Source organism: Lonchura striata, chromosome 9 (assembly GCF_046129695.1).
Source record: "Lonchura striata isolate bLonStr1 chromosome 9, bLonStr1.mat, whole genome shotgun sequence".
Taxonomy (NCBI): domain Eukaryota; kingdom Metazoa; phylum Chordata; class Aves; order Passeriformes; family Estrildidae; genus Lonchura; species Lonchura striata.
In genome coordinates, this window is record NC_134611.1 from 194,952 (window position 1) to 209,946 (window position 14,995).

Sequence of the window (14,995 nt, forward strand, 5' to 3'; positions counted from 1 at the left end):
AGGTATCACTGTTAGGCTGTGACATGACATGTCTGTCTTCACTACAGTAGCTAGCCCTCTAAAATGAGTAACAATGCTGAACTTCAAAGCAGCACAGAAAATAGTTTGGCAGGGTCTAGCTTTTGCCCCAATACCCACCCAGAACCTGCCAGCTCTGTGGCAAGCTAAGCTTGAGCAAAATTGTTCCTGACAGATGTTAGCTCAAAAACCTTTAGTGGAACTTAAAAGTTACCTTGGTAACTTGGTGTTCTTTTAGTGGCCTTCACCATTGAAGGCTTTTTCTTCTGACCCCTGCCTCTTGCTTCAGACCTGGGATTTGTTACAGTCATGCCAGAATATGGAAAGACAAAAGGGAAGGGATAACACCTCACTTGCCATGTCCTCAAGAGTGAGAATTGCATCTTATGCTCTTAACCCTGTAGGAGCTATGCAGTGTACTGAAAGTTGCCACTTTTGGAGTTTCTATTGCTTCTGCTTCCACTTCTAGATCTGTACTGAAAAACCACTTGCCAGCTCATGAACAGGGGGGAAAGAGTGCTTGAGATCTTCACTGGGCTTGCTTCATGGCCTGGGTTGGGGTGAAGTTGTTCATCTCGTCCCAGAAATGATCAATGTGACCTGCATCCCTGTGAGTGTATCAGTCAGAAAGAAAATCTGTTACTTTTCAGTTTCAGCTGCCAGACCTGGCTTAAGTTTGACCAAACCTCTGCAGTTGCGTGCCAAGCAGGATGCCAAGGATGTGAATGTAGCACTCATCAACACCCCCAAACAGCCAAATCCTTGCTCCCCAGACTTTGGCCTTGCCTCACTGGGGCTGTGTTGGTTATAATCAAAAAACCACTGTTTCCATTTGAATTTCTGAAACCAGTTTCCCAGTGGTAGGCTGGGTTATAGTTAATTAAAGGCTTCCACAATCAGATATCTTGTTCTGTGCAACAACAGCCACTTCTGAAATGTCACTGTGGTGAGAGCAACGAGCAGGAGCTGGGGCCACTTTCATCTCACAGGAAGGGCTTCTGGCCTTTCCATGGAGCGCCCTGTAACCTCTGAGTCCTTTAAAGGCTTTTAAACCCTGTTTTGGAATGTGTCAGCAGGGCTCCTGCCCAGCTCCTGTGGCCATGCATGTTCTTCCCTGCTGCTGTCTCCCTGTGCACAGCTGGCCAGCTCTGCATCTCAGGAGGTGATTTGGTCCTGGCTGAGCCATCTGCCCTGTACTTCTATTTATAGCTCATATAGATGCTTCAGATGGATTTGGCAGAGGAGCAGCAGGTCATTGTCTGTGCAGTGTAGTCTTTCTGTGGAATGTAGGCTTGATTTTCAGATATTTATAGTTTGTTAGTGTATTGTTGATGGGAGCAACCACTCTGTTTTTCCCTAGAGCAACATAAATATTTAAGACTTCCTTTTTGCACTGAAACTTTAATTTCTCGCTAAAATGCTGTTTTCCCACCACAAAGAAAGCACAAGGCAGCTCAGCTTGCTTTATTTTCACCTGTGTCTCTAGCCTCTCCAAAATACTCACGAGAAGTTTGTTCCAAGGTGTCAAATGTGAGTTTTAGCTCTATAATAAATAGAGTATTGAATAACTCCATAATGAAAGGCTTCAGAGTATTCTTATCCACTCTCTGCATTCCCTAAATACAGGAAAGTGGGGAGCAAGAGCCTGGCTCTGCTCCTGTGCTCTGGGAGTGCCTGGTGCAGGTGCAGCCCTGCTCTTTCTCGATGGCTCACTAAAGGATTGATGCTGCAGGGTCATTCTCCTTTCTCATGTGTTGGAGATTCATCTCTGAATTCCTCCTGCTTTGCAGAATGTCTCAGCTGAGCTCCATGGTTTCCTCTGGAACCTGTGAGAGGGGGTGTGTGAGAGCAGGGCTGGACCTTCACTGTAGGCAGCAGATGCCACAGTGTGTGATTCCCTCATTCTGCCAGTACAGCCACCAGCAGTGGAGGGAGCAAGGCAGAGGTGTCTTTGTCTTGGTGTCCCTTCTGGAGCTGGCACAGGCTTTGCACAGAGCCCTGGAGAACAGCAGCAGCTGCATCTCACAACTCTTTGTGTTGGTAGTGCTAAAAAATGGGGTTGCAAAGCCCTTGGAGCAAAAACAAATAAAGTATTTACTCTTTGCCCCAAACCAGCTGGTACACACTGGTGCAGCAAGTCCTAAATCCTGTCAGAAAAGAGTCAAACCATGTGTCGTTGCCCCTGGGTCAGCAGGGCCCTGAGCAGCACATCTCAGTGTGGTGAGGCTTCTTTTTTTTTTCGTTAGAAATGTTGGAAACTAACACAGGAAGGAAGGCTAGAATCTGGTCTCCAAAGCCCAGGAAGCACTGAGGGCAGCCTTTGCTCAGCCAGCTGGGTGCAGGGAGCAGCATGGGGCTGTGCAGCAGCTCCTGAGGTTTGCTGACCCTGGCACCTGCCCTGCCAGGGATGTGGGGAAGGCTGGGAAGCCCATCACCATTACCAAAACAGTTCTCTTGCAATTTCCTGGAGCTTCCCAGCAAAACACAGCAAGCAAGGCTCGATTTCAGGTGTTCTCTCAGAGGAGACCCCTCGAGCCATGGGTGCAGTCTGCCAGAGGGACATGTCAGTGTCTGTCAGGGTAGTTGCTCCTCTGACCTCATGGCTTTGTGGGCTCCAGCTCCCCTCACCCTGCTCAGACACTGATGGGGGTTTGTGTCATTTGAGTCTTCAGCATGCCCATGAGTGGGAAAAACAAGAGAGGCAAAGACAGAAACCCAGCAACACACAACAGACACGTTGAGAAACCACCTGAGCACAGCCCAGCCATGGCTGTCAGCAGCAGTGGCTGACACACACCACTGTGTTTGTGCTGTTGGAAAGCTCAGCCTGGCTGTTCCCTGGGGGCTGTTACAGCTCATCCCACCCTCCTGGTCCCAGCTCCCAAGGACTTGGTATGGATGTATTTACAGCTTTGGCATTGTAGAAAGAATCCATACTCTGGATCCCTGTAAACTGGCCTCCTCCCCACCAGTGCTCAAGGGAGGAGCTGCCCCCGCACGCTGCTGATCTCATTAAAGCTTAACTTACACATCCACAGCCAAAAAATAAAGGAGTAAAGCACACAAAGTCTGAAGTGCATCATTAATAAAGAGCAGCCCCAGCTATTTGGAAATCACGCCTTGAAATACTAATATTGAGTCCCTCAGGACTTGAACCAACTTTGCTATTTCGTTTTTTTAGTCATTAATCAGTGGCTATAGCTACATAGTTATGATTAAACAATTGCACTGTGAACCTTTTAGGCTTGGCTGATCTTTTGTTTTGAGGAAAAGACAATCCCAAGATGAATGGGCTGTCTGGATGAGTGACACCAGGAGTGAGCTCAGCAGGACTGAGCAGTAACTTGGGGAAGAGTAATTCTGACCACCAACCTGTGCCCTATCTTGCAGAAATGACACGGAAGTGTGAGCAGAGGAAGGAGCAGTGCCCTTCCAACGTGTGGTCTCCACCCAAACCCTCACTGGCTCCTGGGAAGGTGGTGATGAACAAGTTGGCCCATGCCCCCAGTGTGTCACACTGCTGCTGGCTCAGCTGGCACAGGGGAGCAGGGCTGTGCCTGGATGGCAGTGATCAGCTCACCAGAGCGTGGGCTGGGCACAGCTGTGCTCCTGCACTAAAGGGCAGCTCCAGGCACCCCAGGCAGGACCACACTGTGACATCAAAGCACCGAGGAAGGCACAAGGAATACAAATGTGCTGCACCTCAGAGCTGGTGCCTAAGCACAGCTGGGTCTCTGCTTGGGCTGTGGCAATGATCTGATGGGTCCCCTTCTGAAGCTTCTTGCTTAACCCCAGAGATGCTCAAGGTCCACTGGGCAGAGGTGCCAGGCCAGGCGTAGAGGCAGCACGGTGGAAACACATCCTGCATGTCCTGAGGTGCTGATGGAGCCTGGGAGAGGAGCAGGCAGAGCACAGCTCCCATGGATGTCTTTGTTGACATCGTGGTGAGGACACACATCTGCTTCCCCAAGCACTTACTGGCTCTTGCTTTTGCTACTACTAAAAGGGAATATGTGACAAATAAAAGTATGGGCCTGACTGCCTAAACGCTAGATTGTCCAGGCCATGGAGGAGCATCTTGACTCTCTCAGCAGCCCTTCACTCACTGTCTGGTCTCATTCCTGTAATTGTTTTTTATCCTGATATAAACTTGGAGGAAACTTGAAGACCATTAGTCACAGCTTCTGCTTTCTGTGGCTTTAATTGTTTATTTGTTAATGCTTTCTGAAAATGGTAACCACAGGGGAAAATGTGGTCCTTAGCCAGAGACTGGACTGAACTGACTGCAATGATTTTAACTATTACAGTTTTTTATGAGAACAAGATTTCCAATTCCCGCAGAAATTGGCCTCATGCTCCCCTCTCTGCTGGGCTGATATCAGTGCTCTGTGTCCCACACCTGTGATCCCAGCATCCTGCAGCATGAGAATGCCCTGGGCATGGGTCTGTGCTCCCTGTCAGTGTCACGGGTGAGACGGAGGAGCTGGAGCTGCTCTCCAAACTGAACCTGAGGAGGAAGAGCAGCAGGAGGGATTTCTGTCAAAGAGCAGAGCATGAAGGCACGTGTGGACCTTGTTTGGGCCATGCCTGAGGCACATTTGCTCCCTGGGAGGGCAGGGTAACAGCACTGCTGCTTTGTGCTGCTCCAGTGGAGCAGGTGAAGTTTGCCCCAGCTTGTTTAAAGCCTGGAGACGTGCAGAGGCTGAGGGAGCAGCAGGAAGTGCTCCTGCTGGCAGCATGCAGGAAAAGGCTGTGGGCAGTGCCCATGCCTCCTGGGAGGTTCAGAGGGAGCTGGGGATCAGGGAGGCTGCAGCTGCTCTCCTGTGGCACAGAAGGGGGTTCCAAAAGGCCCCTTTTGCTGCAGTGCCCAGGTGAGAGGTGGGGCTCAGCCTGTCCCTCTGGAGCAGCTGTGTTCCCCGAGCCACCCGTGTCCTTGCTCACAGCAGCAGTCCCAGGGCTTGTGCCTGGCAGCTGCATTGACCCAAAAACCCCAGGGGCAGGTGTGGCAGCCCCACTTGGCATCACTGCCAAATTCAGAACTGCCATTCCAGAGACCCCAGTGCATTCCAGGGGCCAGAGAAGCGGTGGGCACACGGGACAGCCAGGTACAGAGGCAGAGGGAGGGAGCAGCCACCATCACTGAACAGCTGTGGAAGCTCTGGGCTCCAAACCCGAGCATGAGTGCCCAGAAGCAGCTGTCTTGGATACTGGTGCCACATCACATCTCCTCCCAGCCCCTGGGGGTGCCAGGGTATGGCAAATGTCTCCTCCCAATGGTGCACAGCTCGCTGAGTGGGCACTGTGGGGCCATCACGGAGTGTGGAAAGGAAAGCCCGCAGCGCTGTGGGACCAGCCCATGCTGTGCTGCTGCTGGAGGCTCCTGTGTGTGCTTGGGTCTTCTGGAAATCCCCTGGCACTGTGGTGGCTGTGTGAGTCTGGCAGAGGCTGAGGTGGGGGGATAAGGGAGATTGGGGAGGGCTGTGGCTGCCACCACATCTCACTCTGTTGGGGAAATTCCTTGGTGGTTTAATATCTTTACATCATCCTTATCTATGGTTTTCTGCTCACTTCAGGAGTGAGTTTTCTATTTAAGGCACATCATCTAAAGTCTAATTCCTTCCCAGGATCACCAGGCAAAAGCCCAACACCCTTCCAGCACAAAGGCTGATGTGTGTCCTTGGTCCCAGTTCTCCAGTTAAGAGCATGCCTGGGGAGGGGGTCTGGCATCTCACATGGCATGAGGATGCTGCTTTTCCCCTTGCTGGGCTGGGCACAGTCAATTACATGTCCATGGAATAACAGAGAAGATTCAGTAGTATCTGGGTAAATAAGATCTGTGTGTGCCTCCTCCTGCAGTGTTTGTCACCGAGCCGCAGCTTCAGTTCGCTTGGAGAAGAGCTCTGAGACCTGCGAGTCCAGCCCGTGGCCCAGCACCACCTTGTCACCCAGAACATGGCACCGAGGGCCGTGTCCAGTCCTCAAACACCTCCAGGGCCGGTGACTCCACCACCTCCCAGGGCAGCCCATTCCAGTGTCCAGTCACCCCTTCTGTGTAGGAATTCCTGTGAGTGTCCATCGTGAACCTCCCCTGGCTGGACCTTAAGACAAGGTGTCCTCTCATCCTCTCCAAACTAACCTGGGAGAACTCGCCAAACCCCAGCTGGTTACAATCTCCTTTCAGGCAGTGATGAGGTCACCCCTGAGCCTCCTCCAGGCTAGAAAACACTGATCCCTGGGGACACTCCTGATGTCTGGATGCCAAGTGGATGTGGCATCAGTCACCACCACTCTCTGGGCCTGGCATCCAGCCAGCTCCTAACCCAGCCAAGAGTGCTCCTGTCCAAGCTGCAGCTGTGCCAGGGAATGCTGTGGGAGACAGTGTCAAAGACTTTGCTGAAATCCAGGTAGACACATCCACAGCCTTTCCTGCATCCACCAGATGGGTCAGCTGGTCATAAAAGGTTGGTGGGGCAGGAGCTGCATTTCCTAAGCCTGTGCTGGCTGGCTCTGCCCCCTTGGCTGTTCAGTGTGTGCCATGTGGCTGCACTCAAGGTGATCTGCTCCAGAACCCTCCAAGGCCAGCTTGATGGGTCTGTCATTCCACACATCCTTCTTGTGGATAGTCTCCAGTCATCTGGGACCATCCCAGTTATGCAGAATTGATTGTAAATGAGGGAGAGCTCATTTCCTCCTGCTCCCTCATGACTGCAGGATGGAACTGATGCCTTGAGAGGCTGACCCAGAACAGAGACTAAACAGAGCTAAAGAATAAAGTAGGGATTTATTGAAAGGCATCAGTGGATGCATCTTGGGCAGCACAAAAGCCCAGCCAGGGATACACCCAAGATAAACCAAAATGGTCACAAAATAGACAGGCGGTCATGAGGTTTCACACTTTTGTAAGTTCTGTTCCATTTGCATATTGGGGTTAATTGTGCAATTACATCTTCAGGTTATGAAGTCCCATTTTCCTTGTTTTCTCTCTTCAGTTCCCTGTTGTTCATGCTCTTGGGCCTGCAGCTCATAATGGTTGGCCTTGGTCTCAAGCTGGAAAAGGATTATTTTGTCTATCTACCCTGTGAAGAGAACTTACTAACTCTTAATATGAAGCTAAGAGCTTCACACCTAGGCAGCACAAAATCTGAAAAATATGAAAGCTGAAACTTAAGGCATCAAACCCACGCAGTCCCCTGAGCACTTGAGCTCAATTCATCTCGGTGGGTCATGAAACCACAGGAGTACAGGAGAGGCACCCCTGAACGGGCCCTGCTGAGGCTGCCCCAGGCCAGATGCTCTCACAGCACCTGGTCAGTCCCACTCGGTGGGAATTGCTCCTCCAAAGCCTGAGGAAATGCAAATCCCTCCCTGGGGAATCCCCCCATGCCCACTCTCACAGCCCATCTCTGGCCATGTGCAGCCCACCAGGACTTTGCTCTGTGTGTGTGGAGAGCTGGAAGTGACCGTGGGGAGGCCTGGGGAGACAAGGGCTGGAAAGGGGGAGCTGCAGTCAGTTCTCTGAGGGCTCTGCACCCATGAACAGGGTCCACAGCAAGCCTCATGTGGTAGATGCATGACAGAGCAGTTGCTCTCCCAGCACTGCCTCTCTGTGAGCTCATTTCCTGCAGTTTATCTCCTCTTGGGCAAGTTGTGTGCTGTAAATCATAGAATCATTCAGCTTGGAAAAGAGCTTTAAGGTCAGATGTTAGCTTGGCACTGCCTTGGAGAAATGTCACATCCAGTAATTCTAAAGAGTTAATTTTGTGGGAAGGCACAGGAAATCTGAGAAATGCAGAATTATTTCTCCTGGAGTTAGCAGCAGCTGGGCCATGTGAGCAGATGCTGGCTGCTGGCATGTGTAAAGCCCAGAGAGCAGATTAAATGCTGCTCCCACAGGGGGTTAAGCCATTACTGACTGCAGAGCTCTGCTGTCAGTAACCTGGCTCTCCAAACAGGCAGCTCTAACCCTAACCCTGGCACGCTGGCTTTCCAACTCTCAGTAGCTGGAAATCCACTTTATTACTTTATTCCCTCCATTCCTCCCACACAACCTCTCAAAGCAAATCATGCTTCATTCACCAGGCACCAAATGGTGAGGGAAGCTGGTAAAATGGTCCCAAGATTTCTCAGCTTGTGCTGATACTGAGCCAGGGGAGGGGACAGGCAGCCAGCCCAGCAAAGCCACCCAGCCCCGCCAGGGTTCTGCAACCACGGGTGATGCCATGTGGCACTTAGCAGTCATTAAATTTGTTTAAGCTGATTATTTGCTGGATTAACAGGCAGACAGCAGATTGCCAAGAGACTTTTTGAGCCCAGGAGGCATCAGCTTGAGAAGAGGTGTAAAAGAAAACCACAAAGATCTGGACTGGTGAGGAGGAGAGGGGAGACTGGGCGGTCAGTTTGTGGTGATGTGGACAGAACGCAGCTCACAGGGCTCACTCCAGTGGTTCCCCTGCCACTCTGTTTTGCTGGGAGCATCACTGGGTTATGGCTCCAGGGAGCCATGTGCTATGCAGGGAGCTCTCCCTGCTCCCTGCATAGCAAAGCTGCTGGTTGTGGAAACCAGCTAGTTATTCTTCCTTCAGCTCTCGTGAAAACCAGCAAGCACAGAGACAGAGGGACTGGTATTACTGCAGAGGCAAGAACTGCTCAAAAATAAAAACTGCCCAAGCAATTTGTGGTTTGAGACAGCAAGGTGCCTGTGGCACCAGAGAGCTGCAGCTCAGATGCTCTGGGCTCCCTGATCCTCCAAGGCAGCTGTGGCTGGGCACGGACACACAGTTCCCGCAGCTGCCTGACTCCTTTCTGAGGCTTCAGAGCAGTGTTGGGATTCCTCCAGGCTTTGAAGCTGACCTGGGGCAGCCCCTGCAGAGAGGGCAGGGTGGAGGACAGCACTGGGATGAGGCTGTGTCCCAGCTCTGCAGGCAGTGCTCCTCTCCAGGAGCTGGTGTCCAGCACAGAGAAACCCTCCACCCCACAGGACTGTCAGCATCTGACAGGTTGGGGTTTGCTTTTCATCTTGAAAGATTTCAAAAGCCTTGAGGATGCCAGCACTGGGTTGCTTGGACTTTGGGAAAATCACAGCCTTAAGCAGCACATTTTTACCCCAGATTTGACTATACGCACGCTCTGTTATTGAAAGTCTACAAATATCTCTGCTGTGGAGAAGAAAGGACACCAACCCACAACTCCCAGCACCAAACCCTCCTGCTCAGCTTGAGGGACACTATGCTGGGACAGCAGGGACCAGTTGGAACGCACTGTCTCTGGGGTGTCTGCCTGAGAATCCTGTAATGGTTTGGTTTGGGACCTTAAAGCCCATTCAGTTCCAACCTTCTGCTATAGGCAGGGACACCTACTAGACCAGGTTCTCCAAGCCTAGGATGGGACATTCATATTTCTGCTTTGCCACTGCCTCTCTGCCCTCACAGTAAAAAATTTTTTCCTAATATTTAGTCAAAATTTACTTTCTTTCAGTTAGAAGTTATTCCCCCCTTATCCTTGCAAAAAGTCTCTCTCCATCTTCCTTGTGGGCTCGTTTCAGGACTCTCTTCAGGTAGAACGATCCCAATTCCCTCAGCCTTAGGAGAGCAGTGCTGCCCAGGGCTGTCAGATGAAGGCTCTGTGTCTGTGCCTCAGTCAGCACTTCCAGTGCAAGGGCACAGGAGCTCTGCTCAGGAGTGCACATTTCTGTGCCCACAACCAGAGTTACCAGAGACTGGCAGAGCTCCTGGCCTGCATCTGCCTCTCTGGCAGCCCCACAAGCACCTGGCTTTCATTTCAGCTGAAGGAAAACCAGCCATCTCCATTTCAGAGGCTGGAATCTTTCCTCTACCTCTGCTCTCTCCATCCCAGGCTCTCTGTTGGGGTTGGGCTCTCTCTGGCTGCTGGGGTGTTTGTGCACTCGGGTGGCTCTCAGGCAGGGGTGGTTCTGCAGCTGGGGCTGCCCACTCTGGTGGGCTCCTGGGAGGCAGCAGACACACACTCCACCTAAAAATTTCCAGTCGACTTGAGCAGTTTCAGTTTTTCCATCCTATCTGCTGCCCAAGTCAAAGCAATATTGATGATATCGCAGGGTGGGGAGACATGACTGCACTGCTCCTGGCACTGTGCAGATGGGTCTCCTTCACATTATCAGATTAACTCCTCTGGGATTTTTTTTTCTTTTATCTTTTTCTTTTTTTGCCTTTTTTAGCCATGCAATACCAGAAGAGTTTTTCCAGGAAAAAAAAAAAACCAAACAAAACTGATTTTTTTGCAGTTAAGCCTAAATATAACCCTAAACCCATATCAAGCTGAAGCTAGAAAGCAAAGGGACCAAAAGGAAGCTCTTCAGACACTCCTCCTGGCATGGTAAGATCCCAGAGAGACAGGGGAGACTTTTAAAAGTCTCTCCTTCATTCCAGTGTCCCCGTGGGAGGCAGGGTGGGCCATCAGACAGTGCTAGGAGCATCACAACCCTGGGGCAAGGGTGAGTGCCACGGAAAGCCATGGGGGCTTTATTTTCCAGCATTAACCAACATTTCTGCCCAGATCTGCTAGGGCTTTGTAGATGGCAAGTGTGCAACTACCAACGAGTCATAACCACGAATACTTCTATCCATTAGCAAAATTAGCCTGCCAGGATTAACGTAACCACACAAAAATCAGTGGAGGGAGTAGAAAATTGGCTGGGAGAATCTTTGCCTGAAAGATGGGCATGAAACCTGGCAAAGCAGAGCCAAAATCCTTTGGGATGTGATGGCAGCTGGGTCTCCTGCTGCAATCCACCATCACTGCAGGATGGGGCACCAGCCTGGAGGCAGTGGCCTGCCTTCCCCCGTGTCCCAGAGCCAGTGGGCTCACTCCCAGCAGGGCTCACACGGTTTTCAGTGCCAAGGGGATGTGCATGAGCCAACCTGAGTGAGGACAGATTTCCCACCACCTCCGCCTTCAAGCAGGCCTGGAAAAGGTCAGAGATGGGCAGAGCCTGCGGGCTCAGAGCAGAGAAAGCCCCGCTGCAGCACGGCTGCTCCTGCCCCGTCACCGCCGCCTCGGTGACCCAGTTGAGTCATGGGGGGATGGCAGCCAGAGACATCCTGCACTGTGGGCGGCCCTGACACTCTGGGGACAGCCAGGGGCTCCTCCACAGCCCCACCGAGGTGGGGAGCAGGGCAAGGGGGCAGCCCGAGGCAGGCTGATCCTACCTGCACCCATGGCACGCCAGCCCGCTCCCCATGCTGCAGTCCAGGAGCTTTTTGTGATTGATCTTCCTCTGCCCAGAGTGAAGGATGCAGCTGATGTGTGGGAGAGATGGCCATGATGCCTTGTGAAGGCTGAGCTGGAGCAGAGGCTGGGCAGAGTTAAAAAATAAAGCAGGGATTTATTAAAGGGCCTCAATGGATCTACCTCGGGCAGCACAAGAGCCCAGCCAGCGCTGCACCCAAGATGAACCAAAATGGTCAAAAAATTCACAACTGGTCATGGGGTCTCTCACTTTTATAAGTTCCATTCCATTTGCACATTGGAGTTAATTGTCCAATTCCAGCTCCAGCCCATGAAATCCCACCCTTCTTGTTTTTCTTTCAGCCCACATAGTTTGTGCTCTTGGGCCTGAGATTTGGATCATTTGTCCTTGGTCCCCAGCTAGAGAAGGAATTATTTTGTCTCCCTGCTCTGTGCAGAGAGCTCACCATCCCCTAATGTGAAGCCCAGACCCACACACTAAAGCATCACAGAATCTGAAAAATAGAAAAGCCAAAACCTGAGGTATCATTTTCCCCCCTTTAGAGGTTCAACAAGACCTTTACCTTGTTGACTCTCTAATATTTACTAATAATAGGTATTTAATAACAGATGAGTATCTAACAATAATAACTATCAACACAAACATCTAATAACAGATAAATGTCTAACAGTAAATGTCTAACAAGAAGAGCAATGTCTTGTACAGTCTGGTATCCTGCAAAGAAGAATAATGATTATTGTGAACAGTTCTTTGAGCACAGAGGAGGAATCATTTAAAACAGGTTTTCATCTGCATTAGTCTCTGTTTCGCAGTTGTGTTGGGCACAGCACAGGCTGAAGGCACAGGCTGGGGGTGAGGACAGGGGCCAGGCTCTGGGTGAGCTCCTGCAGGGCCTGCCTGGTGTGTGTTCACTGCTTGCAAGTGCTTTACGTGCTCGAGTTTTAAAGAAAATATATCCACGTGCTGAGTTGTTGAGTCATGGCTTGGTGTTTTATCACTGTCAGCCCATGGAAGCCATCCCATTCCCATATGGATGGGGGCAGGACACGTTTGGCCTCCTCTGGAGGCTGCTTGGTCCTGGGTCAGCACAGGGCAGCACCCCCCACGCACAGAAAGCATTTCCTGGGAAAAAAGCACAGATTTACTGCTGCTCTTGGCAACTAAAGGTTGCTCAGAATTGCGAAAGAAAGGCTGAGACAGATCTTTTTATGTTCTTTAAATTTTTTTTTTCCTTGAAATGTCTTTTTCTTTACGTGCGCAAACTTCTTTTTTCTTGCAGGCTGAAGGCCTCTCCAGCTCTAAAGGGAGCTGGGCTGGGGCTCTTTCTGCCTGGGGGTTTCTCTGAGGCACAGGCAGGACAGCGAGGTGTCACCTCACCTCTGAGCTGACACAGGTGGGCTGCAGGTGACCCCGCAGCCGTGCCCCGGTGCTGAGCTGCTCCCATGGGAGCTGCTGGCTCTGGCAGCACTGCTCCCTCCCTGCCTGCCACAGACACCACCAAAGGAGAGGAGATGCTGTGAAAAACAAGGTAACCCGGGGCTCTTTCTCCCACGCCCAGCCTTGAAGGGGACTGAGAACACTGGTAAGGAAAAGTTGTCTTAGGAGAAGAAGCAGTTTTTCTCAGATCTGAGCAAATCTGTACTGAAGATGAAACTTGAAAGAATTATTTTTTCTAGGCTCTATGAAGCTGCAGACACTGTAAAAGCAAAGAATCCCTAAAAACAAGATGAGGAACAGATAAATTATCAAGATAGAAATGTTGTCAAATTCATGAGTTAGGATTTTGCAGTCATGCAGTGAAAACATTTAAGAGCTGTTTGATACCAGTGTGGGAATGTGTCTAAAGGACCTATCAGAAGGAAAATGAGAAGCATCAAATCCCCCAAGATTATGTTCCATGTGTGAGCTCTGGTGGCCTGATGGGGAGAGGACACTGCCTGGGTCAGTGCATCTGCTGTGGTGAGGAGCTGGGAAACCCTTCCCAGCTGCCAAGCAAACAGGATGATCAGCGCATGGAGCTCATTGCAGGGTGCTGGCAAGAGCCCTCAGGACTTGTGGGGTGTGTGGGGAAAGGGGTGAACCAAGGTGGGAGGAATCAGTGGGGGGAAACAGAGAGAAAGGGGACAAAAGAGACTGCTCAAATGCCTGTCTGGCCTGTGCCTGGTGGGTATAGCATGTCCTATCTGCTTTCCAAGCTCTCTTTAGCTGTTTCCCTGCTGAGGGTCTCTGTTTGGTGTGGAGGTTGGAGTACCTGTGATGGGAGGGACACCATGGGCAAAGCACCCTGTGTGCCAGGATGGCAGCATTCAGAGAGAGGGCTGTGGGTGGCTGTGTGGGCCAGCAATTGGTGAGCCAGAGCAGCTGGAAACCAGGCTAAAAGGCTCAGGAGTCAGAAGGATAGAGTGCAGAGACTGTGCATCTAAGGCTAGCAGCTGGAGGAATTTATATTTTGTGTATATATCTTCCGGGCTTTCATCGTGACAAGCCAGGGAGGGGAAGAGGATGGGGCCACTGGTGTTGCTTGGGTGAGGACTGTGCATTTTCTGCCTGTGGCACATTGCTGTGAGCTCCTGCCTGAGCGCCTGCCTGCAGAGAAGTGTCCCCTCTCATGCTGCCCCGGGGGATGCAGGCAGGGGAGCCCCAGCCATGCCCCTGAAGCCCAGACATGTCTGAGCCCAGGGGAGAAACTGGGCTGGGCTATTTTCCCCTTAAGGACTAGTGCAAGTGGCAGGTGGAGAAGAGAACAAACGCCGACCAGGCTGCAAAGAGCCCTGGGGAGGGGCTGATGCTCAGCCTGCCCGGGTTTCACACCGCGGGCACCCCCGGCGCTCCTGCCCGTGTCCCTGGGGGCTGGCAGCGTGCCACGGGCCGGCAGCAGAGCCTCAGAGCCTCGGCCCCGCTGGAAAGGCTGCTGAGCACGGGTGCTGCCGTGTGTAAAACAGAGAAACCGCGGCTGCGTTACTCAGCCGGGGCTCTCGGTGCCGGGAGCGGGCGCACTCATCCCTGGAGCGCGGGCACGGGCAGGGCTCGCAGCGCCGCTGCTGCTGCAGCCCGCAGGGCACACGGGGCTCCGTGTGCAGCTGTGCAGCCGGGCCAGAGCCGCGCAGCAGCTGGGAAATGCTCTGCAGCTGCACAGCTGAAATTGCCTCTCACAGCCCTCTGAACCTGGCCAGCTTAGTTCGCTAAAGAATAGAGATCAATGAGGCTGTGGGTAAGACAATGATAAGTTAGATTCAAACTCAAACAGGGGACCCCAGCCAATCTTATTAAATCTTGAATGCAGATATCTAGTTAGTTAGTGAGCTGGGCAGGGTTGAGACTTTCACTAATTCCGTGTTCAAGCGTGGGAATTTTGAACCCCCCCTATAAAAGGAGGCATCAATGAATGAGCATTGGCTGCTGTGGCATGATCTTGGCATGTTCAGTCGTGTGCCCAAAACTGCAACTAAGTGTAACAAAGGGCAAAAACACCCAGAGGAAAACAGGATAATTTGAGTTTGCAACACTCCCTTGCAGCCTCTGGTTTGCACTTCTCCAGGCCAGAGGCTGGCAGCGATGGGCTCCCTTCTCCAGGGAGGAACTGGCAGCAGCAAATCAACAGGAGTTGTTCTGGTATTGAGAATATAACTGTGCTGCTGGGTAATGTGCAGACAGTGAAGATTGAAAGCCTCAAGGACTGATGTGTCAGGGACATCCTTGGGTAAGGGGCCAAGGACTGCCTGATTTTTGGAGATTATGGGCACCTCATCTCAC